Source organism: Lytechinus variegatus, chromosome 3, assembly GCF_018143015.1.
Source record: "Lytechinus variegatus isolate NC3 chromosome 3, Lvar_3.0, whole genome shotgun sequence".
NCBI lineage: Eukaryota > Metazoa > Echinodermata > Echinoidea > Temnopleuroida > Toxopneustidae > Lytechinus > Lytechinus variegatus.
Genome location: NC_054742.1, coordinates 25,437,270 through 25,454,664, shown reverse-complemented (window position 1 = coordinate 25,454,664; position 17,395 = coordinate 25,437,270). Strand labels below are relative to the sequence as shown.

Genomic DNA, 17,395 nt, shown 5'->3' with positions numbered 1-17,395 from the left:
CAAGACCTTGCACTATGTTTTCTCAGGAATGGAGCTCTTGAGATATTCAGATTTTCCTGTGAGTAGATGAAGTGTGAATATTATGGAAGCTTAAAAGTGGCACCGAGATGTTGAGATAATTATCTTGGGAAGTCGACATCATGATAGCAAAAGATCAGATGACGAGATCCCTGATCTCATCATGTCGACATCTTTTAGAAGAGATGATCAGATGACAAGATCCAGGTTCTCATCATGTTGACATGTAGATATGACGAGTTACGAGATCATGACACCTAATCATCTCTTCCACTGGATGTAGACATGACGAGATAGAAGATCTCGTCATGTCAACATCTTGTAGAAGAGATGATCAGATAACAAGGTCCCGGATCTCGTCATGTCGACATCTTGTAGGAGAGATGATCAGATGACAAGATCCTGGATCTCGTCATGTCGACATCCTTTAGAAGAGATGATCAGATGACAAGATCTTCGATTCATGATCATGTCATCTGATCATCTCTTCTAAAAGATGTAGATATGACGAGTTACGAGATCATGACACCAAATCATCTCTTCCACTGGATGTAGACATGACGAGATAGAAGATCTTGTCATCTGATCATCTCTTCTACAAGATGTCGACATGATGAGATCCGGGATCTTGTCATCTGATCATCTCTTCTACAAGATGTCGACATGACGAGATCTGGGATCTTGTCTTCTCTTCTAAAAGATGTCGACATGATGAGATCCGGGATCTTGTCTGCTGATCATCTCTTCTGAAAGATGTGGACATGATGAGATCCAGGATCTCGTCATTTGATCTTTTGCTACCATGATGTCGACTTCTCAACATCTCGGTGGCACTTTTGAGCTTCCATAGAATATGCTTCATCAAGTGTGTGAGCCATCTCCATCTACTGTGCTCTGAATGTGACTTTAAACTTTCTTTTTCAAATCTCTTTCAAAAAATCACAATTTATCAATACAACTGTACATACATGTACTTACAATCTTTAAACTTGTAACAATTTTAACCTAAAGGACATGCTGTGTGACTTAAAAACAGCTGTTCCATGACTTCAGCCGGACTTCAGTTACTTCCCTTGTTTGGAGGGCACTTTCTTCTTCAACATGTTCAGAAGGTTGATAACAGATTTATCAACAGGACATGCATCTTTCACCTGAATAATTCCAAGTTGGCAAAACTCACGAATTCTTGACTGATGGCTCATAGCCATAGGCTGAATGAAAAAATAAAAACCAGCTACTTAACAAGCCAATGCATGCACTTTATCCTGGACTTGACAGACTCTTTGCTCCTCCAGAACAAGCTCATATGATTCCTCTTGATTGCAGGATACACGTATGTACATGGGCTTCGTATCAACCTGTCAATGAAAAACAATAACAAGGGTTTCTTATTCAATGCATGTGGTTTAGCTTCTCAACAAGAAATATGTTTGTTTTTTGAAGAAACTTGGCCCACCATTATGGGACAATGGATGGGCAGGCGGAGTCAAAAACAATAAGATTTCTTAGCAAGCAACACACAATATTTTTCACCCTACTTGGATTGAAATATTTCTCTTTCAATTATTATTCAAATAACATTAATAAGATATAAAAATATTTTTGGCAAATAAATCACTCTGATAGAATGCAAAACTAACAAAATTCCACCACTCAGAATGTATTCAACTTTGTTTGGTGCTGTAATTTGCAACTGCATGCTAGTGGGCTGACTGGAATGTTGTGTTATCACACAACACACATAGCATGCATGTAAATCTTAAGTACCTGATCACATAATACCAGTGTACTTTGTCATAAACACAACCCACCAGTTGACTCAGCAGTCTAAAGTTGTAGAGCGGAGTGCAAAAGAATGCTAAAATATGATTCTTAGGTTTTGGCTTTATGAAACTTATAATCTAGTCTATGTCAATGTTGTAAAATTACTTCTAACTGGTTATGCGGTACCATACCTTGTCACTTGAGATGAATATATCACCAGGTCTTCCTTGAAAAAGGTTGGTAGAATCTGTATGGCAATTTCTGGAATCAGATTAAGAAATGTCAATAATTTAAAAAATGCACCATGTTTTTAAATCAAAACAGAAGCTTGTATTCTGCAAGTTGGAATCCAACATTGATTATACCACCACGTTACCACCGCAATCTTTAGATCATGAATGAATTGAAGGGACTGAAGTTCTGAGCTGTAATTTTGCTCAAAACTAATGAGTAGCTTCCTGCCTTCATTCTCATGATACCAGCTTGAAAGAATCAAGTTTGATTCACACATAAAGTTGTCTACAAGAACCTTGTTTTATCAGCGAATCAATTCGCACCAAATTCTGGCCCTGCCAACGATTCTAAATTTAAATACCAACATGCTTCATAACTAACAGCTGTCTATTAATGCTCAAATTATTGAAAGATAGAAAAGAAAAAAACCAAATTCAATGAAGAATTATCTCAGAATGTCAGCTTCAAAAATGACCACAAATGGACAGGAGTTAAACACTTTTAGGCAGGCATAAGAGACAAACTCATGAATTGTTGGACATTGATATTACACATCCATTTTACATCAAGTGACTAGGCCAAGTGCGAGTGTAAAATGGTTGCATGCCTTTGTCAGCATAAAGTTGGTTGCCTGAAGGGGTTCGAACTTCAATTCTTAAAGTGTATTTACAGTTTCCTTTTGTCATGTGTGGCACCCTGGAATGAAGAGATAATTATCCATTGTATAATAAGAGAATAATGTTACAAATTATTTTTCCATTGTATAACATTTTGGGTTTTTAATGTGTGATGTTACAAATTAAAAAAATCCGAATAACAGAATACCTTCTTAGCTTCCGGGAAGTAAACTGTCACATCTTTCTTGGCTCATTTGCATCTATCTTTGTGAAGTCCAGAAAGGGGTTCTGCCAGTCTTTGTAGTCCTTGGTTGAACAGTGTGATTAGGTCCTCACCATGAATCCTGCGAAACTCTGCAAGAAACTGAAAATATGAAAAACATCATGACCCCTGTTCACTAGATTAATGCTGGTGTTGTTGAACATGTTAACTTATTGGTGTTTATAGTGACAGGCTGATTGGATTTATAATTTTACTGACAAGAAAGATACAGCTTCAGCCTGTAAATCAGCTAGCTTATCATAACCACAAACACACTCCTGTACAGATCTTGTTTAGACTACTTCAGGCATTAATTTTATAAAATTGTAATCATAAACCCTACCATCTTTGGTAGGGTTCATGTGGCTTGCGACAGTGAACATCGCAAATCGAAATCTAAGCGAACTATGCTAGTTTATGTGTAAATTGCCCCCGTAATGACGTCGGTGGGGCATAGGAATGTGCAGTCGGATTAATTTGTAGATACATGTAGGCCAAGGCCATGTCAAAAGGCCTGGCAATCATATGGTAGTCAGTAAGTAAGTTAGGCCTGGGCCAACACTATTGACTGTCATGAGACATGAGTGTAGCAAACAGTCTGCAGTCCAGACAGGTCTCTCCTTATTGCTACTTATTGAATTTGAGTACAAATATTGACTGATAACAAGTAGGGCCTAGCCTATGATATTACATTTACTTAGGCCTAGTCCCATAATAGGCCTACTTTTTTCGAAACATAACGATTGTCTAAGTTTAACATAAAACATGTAAGTTAGGCCCTAAAAAGGCCTAGGCCTACCTCGTATTACTAGACTGGTGAAACTAGCCTAGATAGTCTACACGTACGTGAGTACAGGACACTCGGTCAAGACCAGGCAAGACACACATGACACACACAGTACGGTATACATTGTACACGCATTCGACATTGTTGGAGTCAATCGCATTTTATAAGCTTAGGCCTACATTGTATTGTCATTGTGCATGGGATGCTCGTGTGCTACCTCGAGCGAAGTTCGTGCAGGTTTCACTCCACTTCACTACCGGTACACTACACTCCACGTACCGGTACTTTCGGGTAGGTGGAGACGGGAGTGTAGTACCGGTAGTGAAGTCTGCACGAACTTCGCTCGAGGTAGCCGTGAGCATGCAGGTATGCATACTCAATTTACTAATATTTCGGTGAAAAAAACCTCACTATTATAGAATTTCATACAATAGTTATCTCCACAGTAATATACTACAATCGAATGCATTAATCAATCATTTAATTTATTTTTTTAGTATAAAAGTTTACCTTTTACGATCTACCCAAGCCTTGCTTCGCAGCAAAATCACGGCGACCGGCGAGTGATTCGAAGACGCTGATTATGTGCGGGGTGTCCCGAACTGTCTTCAGGAGCTAAATTTGTCATGCATTTTGCCTCAACAAATTGATTTGTTTTTCAGCAAATAATTTGTAATATAATTCGTTACGGCCGACTTAAACTCGTCATTTCTACATTGACCGCGAAGAGGATTTGTCAAATACGGTTGTGAAGAGTCGTCACGCAAATAAATCAGTCATGCGCAAGTTTGTTTTTGTCAACACCAGTTGAAACTTTGTAATAGTGCTCGATCAATTTGTTATGTTACTACCATGAGTTTGTCATTTCACAGTTATATCGCAAAACAAATTATTTTACCCCGATTGACGAATTAATCGGGCCTTGTGACAAAGTTATCTTTTCAGTGTACGCATCTCACTAATCAAATATTGCGAGCGTAAGCTAAAAATTTAAGAATTCAAATACGAAGAGGGGCATTCTAAGGCTTGTTTTTTGTAGGAATTTACTAAGAACATACGTATTTCACTAGCCAAAATGATTTGAGCGCGAAGCGCGAGCCTGAAAATCTTTTGTATTCAGATCAGAAAAATTGACATTTCAAGGACTGATTCTAGGAATTCATGGAGAGCAGACATATATCACCAATCCACTAATGCGAACGTGAAAATCTTTTATATTCAGATCAGAAAAGGGACATTTTAAGGACTGATTCTAGGAATTCATGGAGAGCAGATATCACCAATCCACAATGCGAACGTAAACACGGACAGGAAATGTTTTATGTTAAGACCTTAAAATGGGGGAAATCACTCTAAGTAGTCATGAAAAAGAAGCATAGTATTGAACATAAAACAATATCTCGAAGTGCGAGGAAATATTTTTGGTGTATGTCGACTTGAAAACGGGTGGTTTTAGTATATTAGGATTACATATGATATATCTCGTTAAACAGAAAATGCGAGCACCAGGAACAATGAAGACGTAGGCCCTGAGTGAATTACGTTTCATAAAGTTATGAAAAAAATATTTCTTATGTAATATACCACAACATAATTATAATTTGATATAACATATTATAATGAATAATACTTTCTTTTTCCCCAGTACGTTTCTCTTCCTTTCTCCCTCTTTTTCTCCTTTTCCCGTTTTTTTTTTTTTTTTTTTTTTGGGGGGGGGGTCAGCCGATGGGGGGGGGGCACATGCCCCCCTCCCGTAGTTACGCCACTGCCTACATGTATATGTCCACGTTTCATGAACTAGATCCATAAAATTTCAGTGCTATGACGGCAATTAAACACAATAGCCTTTGACCGTGGTCATGTGACCTGATACTCGTACAGGATGTTCAGTGATACTTGATTGCTGTGATGTCCAAGTTGCATGTTCTAGATCCACAAGCCTTCAAAGTTATGAGGGCAATTCAACGAATACCCCTAACATGGCCAAAGGTCATTGACCCTGTGACATTTCACCTTGGCCATGTGACCTAAACTTGCACAGGATGTTCAGTTATGTTTGATTACCCTTATGTCCAAGTTAAATTGAAAATAGGTACATACAGGGGCGGATCCAGGATTTTCCAAAAGGGGGTTGGGCAAATTTTTCGGAGGAAAATTTTGACAAGCCAAAAAAAAAGGTTTTTAACCACAAATTAAGGATATTTCGTACCCCCCCCCCAAAAAAAAAGGAGGGGGCACACCTCGGTTTCAATAACAATTTTACATTACAAATTTTATTTTTGCTTCTCAAAGGGGGTGGGGCACGTGCCCCCTCCTGTGCCCCCCCCCCGATCCGCGCCTGGGTACATATTTGTAAGCTATAATTTCCCCAACATGGTCCAAGTTCACTGATCATAAATGACCTTTGACCTTGGTCGTGTGACCTCAAACTGACTCAGGATGTCCAGTAATACTTGATTGCTCTAATATGTCCAAGGTGCATGACCCTGGTCTGCCTAAACGACCTTTGATCTTGGTCATGTGACCTCAAACTCGGGCAGAATTTTTAGTAATACTTGGTTACGCTTATGTTCCAAGTTTCATGAACTAGTTCTATACATACTTTCTAAGTTATGATATTTCAAAAACTTAACCTTAGGTTAAGATTTGTCGTTGATGACGCCGCGGCGTCGGAAAAGCGGCGCCTATAGTTTCGCTCTGCTATGCAGGCGAGATGAAAAGAGAGGTAATTTTAAAGTTACATGTCACATCAACAACTTATCAAAACTCTCCATTATTTTCCCTTATTTTTCATCTCTTAAAAATAACCGGTGCAATCGCCCGATTATCCCTGCCTTTTCCTCTTATAACGTGGCTCCCATGTTGATGAGTTGACAATTAAGCTTGGAAAAAATCATCATCAAATATAGTTACGACTAATATACAACTTCAATTTTGCATTGCTTTAAAAGATCAGTTCCCTGATCATTGCTGCTTTTGTTTTGTTTCGTTTTTGACGATTGTTCGATCCATGTTTTGTTATGTAATTTATGATATCTATGTCATACGATTTGTTCTTGAAAATCCATTATACATTTTGGAAATTAAAACAACGCGGAAATGGGTATAAAAAAATAATCAGATTGAAACAAATATTGAACTAATAACCCGTTTTTGAAACGTTTCTCTAGCATAACATTTCAAAATATTTAGTACAATACTCTTTTTTTCGCTTACCTGGTCGGATTGATGATTTCCTCAGAAATCGCAGGAAGGAATTGCCTGTGATTTAAGATAATGACAAACAATATTGGCAGAGGTGATATTTCTGCTTTGTATATAAGTTATACCTTCACCACCGCCGCCGCCACCACCACCACCACCAACAACAACAACAAAAACATTCTACTACTACTGCTGCTACTACTATACTACTACTACTATACTAGAATCTACTACTTCTAGAGTAGAAAACCATAATGTACATGATGTAAGTCAGATAATGATCCAAATTATCCTGTCCCTTAATTCTTTGCATACTGCCGTACTGTGATTAGAGAAAAGGTGTATGCAATTTAAATACAATTTTAGCCCTCTCTCTCTCAAAAAAGAAAACAATGAAAAGGTTTTCCCTCACAATCTCTCACAGATTGATTGCCCCATAGAGGAAGACAAACCACCAACCATCCAGTGTAGGCGTATAGTCCAGAGTAGAATGCAAGAGGCAAAGTCTTCCATCGTATAGACCCTTCGACAAATGCAGTTTCAATGTTCGATGTATCCCCTACAATCAGTCGAAGAACAAAAGGTCAAAAAAGGAAAATATCTCAAAATCATATACCAAGTATTATGATAGTGATCCTTTTAATTAGCACTATAGCATTTGATCAGAAAGAAGATAATGATTATAGTCACTAAACACAGGCGATTCAATCTCCAATGGCCTATACAGATTCCATTGACCAAATTAAATTTATGATAAACCTAATTGTTAAAATGAAAAAAAAAATATTTTCCAAAGGCCTAACTTACCTTTCACAAGTTGGTATATACCAATGACGATGACGACACCAAGACCTAGTACTTTCAAGACTGATGTTACTACTTGTATCTTGCGGGCTAATGGAACGCTCACCGAGTTGATTAAAACTATGAAAACTATTATTAAAAAAAAATAGATTAAAATTTTAATAATTACCTTATATTTATTTTTGTCCAATGCAGTGTTAATTTAAAAAAAATTATAAGAAAATAAGATATCATACACGCACACCGGACGCAATTCTGGATGGGAAACAAACATATCCGAGGTGGTCCATCTTAAGGGGAGCAAAGGAGGGTGTGCTCATGTAACAAATTTTCAAATACAACTAGGGGCCGAACGGATGAGTTTTCAAGGGGCGCATTATAGTTTTAGAAGAATCCTGAAAAAGATAAAACAAACAACCACGGGCATGATGAGCTCATCATGAGGGAACTTGCATTTGTAATATTGAGAAAGAGGGATTTAGTGCACGATATCGGTAAAATTTGATAACATTTTCAGCAAAAAGTGTAAGTTTTTCAACTAATGTTCAATATGCATCCATCTTGATGCGTTGTGTCCTATTACCCGAAGAGCGCACATGACCCGAAACTTATGAATAGCAACAACATAAAATATAAATGATCCCAACATCAGCTGTTTGACTTCCGTTCTTATTCAGGGGCGGATCCAGCTTTTGCCAATAAGGGGGGGGGGGGGTATTTTGCACCCACATTTTCTCCGATCGGCTCACTTTTGTCGGGGTTTTTTAGGGGGGAAGTCAAAACTACAAACTGAAGTTTAAAGTACGTCTTAACTTTATTCTTGAAAACAAGATAAAGCCTATAAATGATGCGCGAAGCGCAAGCTCATTTTTTTAAATTCCATGACTGTCTTCAAATATGAGAATTGAACATTGATTCTATTTTAATCAAGATGCATAATTCAATGATAATTTCGAGCTCGAAGAACTGACCTGAAAAGGGACCTGTTTATAGTACTGTTTTGCAGTGACTCATGAAGAGGAAACTTATCTCACCAGTAGATATTCAGACCTGAAAACTTGACATTAAGTACTTTTTAACCATGAACAGGATGGGTATCTGTCTAAACAAAATTATTTATGCGAGCGCGAAGCGGGTGCTGACAATTTTGGATATTCCGAAAAACTTTGACAATTTGAGCACTTTTAAGAATAAAGAATGATAGATTTAAGGAAATTCCAAATGTATAAGAAAAAGTTGGTTTGGATATGAAATTGATAATGAGATGATAATAGTTGCGTAATTAACGCCCTAAATTGCCATTTTGTCTCATTTTCCCTATTACAAGTAAATAAACAATTTTTCATTGACTTTATGGTAGGCCTAAATAATTTGAGAAATTGGGCAGTATTCACCTCCCTTTCACATCGACATTACGACCACAATGATTCAGAACAACGCCGCAACATCAGAAAAAGTTAAGTTGCCGAAAATTGACGAGCCGTGTAAATGGGACAATAAGTGAAGGTATCATTATGAAAGAAACTGACGAAAACGTGAAAAATAAGGCTACTATATAGGCCCCAAAAGGGATAAGTTTACTTACTCAAGATAGCTGCTCCAATGAGTCTGGTGATTACAAAAGGGACTTCACATCCCATATAGAAAGGCATTAGGACGTAATATGAGATAGAAACTGAGCTGATTGCCCATCCACCTGTTCTACCAACTACAATCTTTTTCCAGATCTGTAGAAAAGCAGGTATTGGTCCGTATGCATCAAGAAGATAGGAATAATCTCCTCCAGATACTTTAAATGTTGTCCCAAGCTCAGCATAGCAGAGAGCTCCAAACATAGAGAATACTCCACATAGCACCCATACCACCAACGCCCATCCAGTACTACCAGTATTGGCCAATACACCTGATAAAAGAAAAATAGGCTACTCTAGTAAATAGAAATAGGTTCGAATCAGTATTTGAATACCACTCTCTTCTAGAGTTTCTGGTAATTAAACGAGAAACAAATTAAACACTCCAAGATCACATTTATATTCAATTAGCAAAAAAAAGGAGGTAAATTAGGGTGTTAGATTTGTTACCCTTTGGGAATATGAAGATACCAGATCCGATGACTGTACCGATGACTATGGAAATACAGTCAATTAAAGTTATCTGCCGAACCAGTCTTACACCATCTTTACCACTGCTACGGTTGAGAAAAGATGATGATGATGATGATATCAAAGAACGGCTTCTCCGGACTCGAGACATTTTAAGTTTTCATTTGACGCAATATTTTACTTGGTGCTTGCGTGGTGTTTTTACTTTCAAATGCGGATCCCCTGGTTTTAATTTTATAAATGCATGGTACGTCAGTTTCCACTTATCGTATATAGGCACAATGAAAAGAAGGGCAAATAAAATGAGAGATGTACGGCAAGTGGGTGGGATCCGGACGGTACGCGCATCCGGGGTGGGAGGGGGGGGGGGATCGTAATAATAATGGTGCAAAATAAGATATCCATTTGTCATGTCCATTAATAAGCGGGTAATTTGTACGCTTTTAAATGTTCTCTCATAATTCCTTGCGAAGGATTCTATATTTTTTTCATTTCCTACAAAATTTAAGGGTGCATTGCACCCCTTCCCATATACCAAACTGATGACTAAAGAAAAAAAACGCCAAAGTTCTGGACAAATATTAGTTATTTGCTTTTCATTCTGCAATACATATATCGTTATTTACAGACACGCACTTTGATTTTGATTTTACTATAAAGTCATAAAAAAATCTTCTCAGGATCAAACATCCAATAATTATAACCATAAGCTTTACAATCCATCATTTTCCACGGGTCCAAAGGGAGACAAGTACAAAATAAACAAAACAATGACAACAATAATCAAATAATGTATATAGTTTTATTAAAGACATGTTGAAAGTGAGATAGTGGCCCATAATGCTAAACAAACATACTGAAAAAAACGAGATGAAAGGGAATAAAAAGGAAAATAATCAGGATTTGTCTATTTAATTTAAAGTAAACAGTACCCATGGCTCTGGAAAGCGGGAGTGCTGAAGCACCCCAAAGATAGCTCCATGGTTAAAGGGTGCTGCGTGTATTATTCTCAGTCGGCACCACCTCCTGGGAAAAAAATCGTTCCTAAGGCCCCGACAAAATAATAAAACGAGTCAAAGTTGCTTTGATAATAATCGGAAGCACAAATTGCAGATGTGGGGTAGAGGCCTGCTTGTCTCTTGGATTACTGATGAGATATATGCTAATTTTCTCTTTCAATAATTATCAAAAACAGTATTAAGAACTGTCACAAAAAAAATCTTCTAAAATCTAAAAACTAAAGACTAATAACTAAAGCCAGGGGACCGTTTCATCAACATTTTTGTCCGACAAGTTGTCAGATCTGACATCTTTCCTTGATTCTGATTGGCTGAGAGGCACTGTTACTATAGTAACTGTCGGATAAAACGTCCGACAAGTCCTTTCATGAAACGCTCCCCAGGCTGACACTTGCACGACTTTTGGCCACGATTTTTTCGTGGCAAGTCGTGCCATTTTGGGGCACGAACTGAGAGGCTCCCGCACTGTTTTACGACTTGTTCACGCATAGTTCACGACAAGTTTACGATGAGTTCACGAATAGTTCACGAATGCGTACACGTCAGTGTCCACATAGACACGAACTGGCACGACGAGTTCACGCATAGTTTGCGCATAGTTTACGCACTACCCGTATTGGCACGACGGGTTTGCGCAATTCGGACGGTGTCGTGCTGAACTATTCGTGAACACGACGTGAGCTGTTCTTGAACCATTCGTGACAGTCGTGGCATGGCGCGCACTGCCACGCACTGGCACGCACCCTCCCGCATTGTCCCGACGAGTTCACGACGAGTTCACGAACAGTTTGCGCATAGTTCACGACCCGGTGGCTAAATTTTGTCGTGACCAAAATTTTGAACATTTCAAAATTCTCGTCCCGACATGGCACCTAGTCACGACATATGTCACGACGTGTTTACGCACACTTCACGCCAGTTCACGACTAGTTTGCGCACTGGCACGACTTGAGTCGTGCCAGTGCGTGACACAAAATCGTGCAAGTGTCAGGCTGGCTTCAGGCTGGCATAACTCTTGGCTCTTTATATGCACCTTGAGCACTCTACAGAGTGGATTTGGCGCTTTATAAGTCACATTACTATTATCATTATCTTATAATGTAAGGATTTACGATTTTTAGCGTTCAAAGATCGTTACGCGTTAATCGTTCGGAAGTCCGCAGCTTGGTTGATGGTCTTCCCCATGATTTTGTTTATGTTTATGTCATACCAAACCCTGTCTTCGTAAGGTCGTACGAGTGTCGGAATAAGAACCACACAAGATTTTGTATGGTCGAGAGACAATTACAGAATTTTCTTCGATGGTCGTACGAACGCCTTAATTTGTAGAGCCAGTGTATGCTTACGAACAGGAATTAGAACGGTACAAATGGCTCTTACGTTTGAAAGTCATTTGTAAAGCCCATGCGATTCCGATAGTTTCATGTATTTTCTATATTTGTAATTTCCTTTTTTTCCGTTTTTTAGGTTTGGATTTAGCCCATGTAATATTAGGCTATCTGAGAAGTACACCAAAGACAATAAGTGAAAACCTCTTCATCGAAATGTGTTTGTCATTGACGTAACGTGGTCTATGTTTTTTGCAAATAAATTCTAAGAGCGCCCCCAGTATCTATGCGAAGGTAAAAAAATGCAGCAATTATATTGACATTCCGTTTTATAAAGACTCTAAAACGAGTATGACACCTTTATTATTATTGTGCCTCCCAAGGAAACATTGATTGGCGCTGGCGGTTGAGGTATTTTACCATGGTATATGCCATAATGGCAATGTTGCATTTATAATTATCACTCCTTATTAAATGGGTCCCTGCTAGTACGACCAGGGGGGCTGTTTCATAAAGCTGTTCGTAAAGTAAAGAACCTTTCTTACGCGCTAATGAACATTTTTGTGTATACCATTTACCACAAGAAAGCATCACAGTCGTTCTTAAAGTCGCTCTTAACTTACGAACAGCTTTATGAAACACCACCTAGGATCCGTTCTAAGAGACGGGAATCGTAAGTCGAATAGGGTTTTGGTTCCTATACGGGCTTCTACATGTCAATTGTAGAGTATTTTCTCCTCAATCTATTCCACGATATCAATACAAACAAAAGTAATCTTTTAAGAGTTCTAAATACAAAATATTTTTGAATACATTAAACCAAAAGGAGAAAGGGTATCCTATAGGCATGCTCCTGTTGGGTTATAGCCTTCACTGTGCTAGAGCATTATTACAAACTGCAGAACAATAATAATAATAATAATAATAATAATAACAACAACAACAATAATATTAATAATGATGATAATAATAATATAGATAAATATGAAATATAGATATAACAGTTGCTTTATTATACCAAAAATGCAATTTCCCTTGCCGGTGGCTTTAAAACGCGATATTTTTTTTTTTATTTAGTGTCGAAATACAGAGAGGGGACGGGGTAAATTAGGAGGGCTCCCGTGGACGTAGGCTTAAATAATAAAAAAACTATCTTCAGGAAACATGTTAACTGATGTCTCATACATCTCTCTTTTCCAAGTCGATAATACAAGTCAAACAGGTTTTGTAAAGTAGCGGGAATGCCGCGGGGGAATGTAGTTTTGCCACTTCGTGGTCTCCAAAAGATATATATTTTAACAAAGTTAAAATATGGATTGAGGTGGGGGTACATTTGTCGTGATTTATGTGCCAGGGCTTCATTAAAGCAGTAATCTGCAAAGCAATGTCTCCTGTAAATTTTCCAAGAGAAACAAATTAGAAACAAATAAAACAAAATTGATAGTGTTTTACCGATACCGAAATGCATTTTGCCCGTATATCCCATAGATTACGGTGTGGCAGATACACCAACAAAAGCGATACGAGAAGCAGATGGAAGCTATTGTGTAGAGATTGTGTTATCTCGAATAACATACCATTGATCGCTTTATTGTCCGATTCGTGAGTGTGACTGTGACATAGAGGTTGTTTTGGGCTCGTTTTAGCGCAATATCACGTCATATATTTTGACATATTTGCCCTCTTTCTATATAAGCAAATTAAGACACTAATACTGTCATGAAGCTTATCGATGTTTTCGCTAATATATTCTCTTTCATGTAGAGTGTTGACATTGTGTATTAATTGCTGTTATTTATAAAACAGTTAAGGATTCATGAAAAAAATACTCTGTTTTGAATTATAATTTGCATAATTTATGTAAATTAGGTAATAATAAACAAGTATATCTCAACCATTTTATGTCAATTTTCTTCCCTTTCTTACCCTCAGTCTTTATTTCCAATTTTAGGGCAATTCTGGTTGAATATATATTCTTAAATACTTGTTTTCACTATATCGACCTAATATGCAAATTTATGCAAATTACTTGCTTATTTGCATAGATACAGCGTGTCTCTTTGGATGAATCCTTTTCTTTTGACTCAAGGAACATTTGTGCCAAGTGGGACATTTGTACTAAAAAATGCAGCGTTCACCCCTTTTTTTGCAGTTAACAAGTCTACTAAAACGTATATACGTCAAGACATTGAGAGCTAATACCACCCCCCCCCCCCTCCATCCAAATAACACACCTGTCCGTTATCCCGGTCCGTTATACATACCTCTTTTACGTATGGATAGGTCCATGGTTGACGGTTCTCTCACTCTTTGGTTATTCTTCTTATAAAAGTCCAGTCCACCGACTGGTGTATTGTCGTGATATAAAGCCCAAAAGTCTATATTTCCCGCTGGAACCTGAATAAAGCCGGGGTAATAGTAAGCAACGATATTGTATTGAGCGCCGTTGATGTTGCATGTTGTTATTATTGTCGTTATTATGATTATTATTGTTACTTGTTAAGGTGAATGAAGACTAAAATCAACTTGAATGTAAACAATCACAGCAGATAGAAAGAGATAAATGGATGGGGAGCCGATGGAGGGAGGGAGAGAGAGGGGGGGGGGGGCGGGACGTGTTCATGCAGAAAATAGATCCGTCCTCTAAACGGAGAGTGTAGCCTTTATTCCAAGAAGTGACTGCAGCCATTTTTTTCTTTGCTTTTACGATTATGACACTTTTACGCGAAACATACATTGTGCGTCTGATTTGTGGCTAGTCTGTGGCAAATTGACTGGCTGCCAAACAAGAAGACCACCCCCCCTCGAGCAGCCAACCTCGTGTCGTCTAACATCACATCTCTTACATTAAAGGATAATGAAACCTTTGGATCAAGTTAAGGCTTGTGTGAAAACAGAAAAATCAAAGAAATAGAACAACGAAAGCTTGAGAAAAATCGGACAAATAATGAGAAAGTTATGAGCATTTGAATATTGCGATCACTAATGCTATGGAGATCCTCACATTGGCAATGCGACAAAGATGAGTGATGTCACTTGTGAACAACTCTCCCCATTACCTTATTTATTTCACTTAAGCTGCCTTTTTTATCACATCTATATTAGTAGATCATGTGTTCTTTCTATAGGAGGGCATGTAATATAGATTTTTAAAGAATATATCATGAATACAGAGTTTGTATTACCACAAGAAAAAGCAAAAAGAGACATTTTGGGGGTATTTTATTGTCCATCAAAGGGAGAGTTGTTCACATGCGACATCACACATCCTTGTCGCATTGCCAGTGGGAGGATCTCCCGTTTTAGTGATCGCTACAATAACTTTCTCATTTTCTGCCTGATTTTTCTCAAACTTTCTTTTTTCTTATTCTTTGATTTTTCTGTTTCGACACAAGCCTACTTGTTCCAAAGTTTTCATTCCCCTTTAAGCGTGGCAGAGAAGATGTAGCTGCATGGATCATTGCCTAGATTTGTAGGGTACAGTGAGTACTCTGAGTCGCTTGTGGTTAGGGCTATTCTTGGTGATCATACTCGATTTGACAATTAGCACAATTCCAGAATGGAATGTACATATTAATATATCCCGCCAGAACAATTTTTTCTGAAAGTCGAAAATGTTTGACCATATCGGATCTGCATTCATTATCATCAGATACGATAGCTCGCTTATGCGAGACATGCGTGTGTGTGAGTGAGTGTGGGTGAGGGGCTCTGTGTGTGTGTGTTTGCCTACTGAACATTTTTTTCCTTCATTTTTTTAATTTTCAGGGGTGGGGGCGAAATAGGAAAATATTGTGAACAGTGCCATCCTTCTGTGTGCCCCCCCCCCCGCTCATTCTATGAAATCCTACATACGTCACAGGCCGACATGTATGTATAAGCCTAATTCGGTCATACGTGATATTGGACTACAACCGGGACTACAATCATGTTGATGCATCATAAAGAAAAGCATTATATTCTTCTTGACCATTATTTACACCCCCCCATACGTGCGTTAGTGTTTATGCCAAGATCAGTGGCAAGTGTCAAAATAAATCTACTCCCTACTACGAGAAATCACTTACAAATAAATACTTTTAGCTGGCAGATTGCCAGTGATTATTCTAGCCTTTTGACAAGGAGCCTTGATTGAAGTTATACCGGGAAGTTAGACTAGAGTGAGCTGACGCCTTACTCTCGAAGTCTTGCAAAAAGTCTATCACATAAGTTCCATCACAACTGGGCGTTGTGGCGTGCGCCTGTAAACCAGGCTATGTGGGGAGGTTATGAATTTATGCAGAGGTTCGAGGTTCGAGCCCCGGTCACGTATTTCGGATGGTGACGTTAAAGGTCGGTCCCACAAACACACACGCGCAACCTCATCCGCAGTTACACAGTTGAATCAGAGGTTCGGGGTTCGAAAAAAAAAGGATTTAACTTAAAAAAAGGGGGGGGGGTCACTACAAAATGAAGGTCATACTGGTCCCGAGAAATTTGACAAGCAAAGAAAAAGGGTTTCACTATAAAATGTAGGTCATTTTGGTTATTTTTCTCCATTTTGTCACACATACCTGGGGAGCGTTTCATGAAAGGACTTGTCGGACGATTTATCCGACAAGTCCTGTTTTATCCGACAGTTACCATAGTGACAATGCTTCTCAGCCAATCAAAATCAAGGAAAGTTGTCAGGTCTGACAACTTGTCGGACAGAAATGTTGATGAAACGCTCCCCAGAATTCCAGGGGGTGCTGCCTCTGCAGAATAACACACGCCAGGAAAATCTTGGGGTGTTTCAGCACCCCAGCACCTCCGCTTCCCAGGGGACACACATAAGTTATAATGAATATTCCCGATTGCCATGTTAAATACTTATATTGAATAATAATACACGGAGCAACAAATGTCTGGATCAATATGAATTTACAGATTAAAAAAAAAATCTTTTGTTACTCAGACGAAAAACCTCGGTGCTATATGCTTCGAATAAAAAGTGTGAACCACTAGACTATATCAGAGTAATAGTATCAACAACTTCTTCCGTCTGAAAATATTTTGCTCATGGGCTGTTTGTCAGATCATAGTGAACTTCAACTAGACTGGCAGAGAAAGAACATATTATGTACAAGATGGGGCCTTATAAATCTTTTGTAATGGGGCATAGGGGTCTGTATTTTTTAGCTGATGGAGCTTTAGCCCCAATACCCCTCCCGCCCCCAAAACTGGTATTTGTTGGTCAAATCATGGTTCCTTCCGATTTTCTTCGGAATATCTCGC

The 17,395-nt window shown here is 38.4% G+C and overlaps 1 long non-coding RNA gene across 1 annotated transcript; it reads right to left on the bottom strand.

The window, feature by feature from the left end:
- Positions 1 to 731: 731 nt before the first annotated feature.
- On the bottom strand, positions 732 to 4,595 carry LOC121410601. The gene is made up of 4 exons (XR_005969358.1): positions 4,193 to 4,595; positions 2,842 to 2,997; positions 1,974 to 2,043; positions 732 to 1,376 (listed from the first exon to the last, which is right to left on the bottom strand). It is a non-coding gene; the product is annotated as an uncharacterized LOC121410601 (long non-coding RNA).
- Positions 4,596 to 17,395: the final 12,800 nt, after the last annotated feature.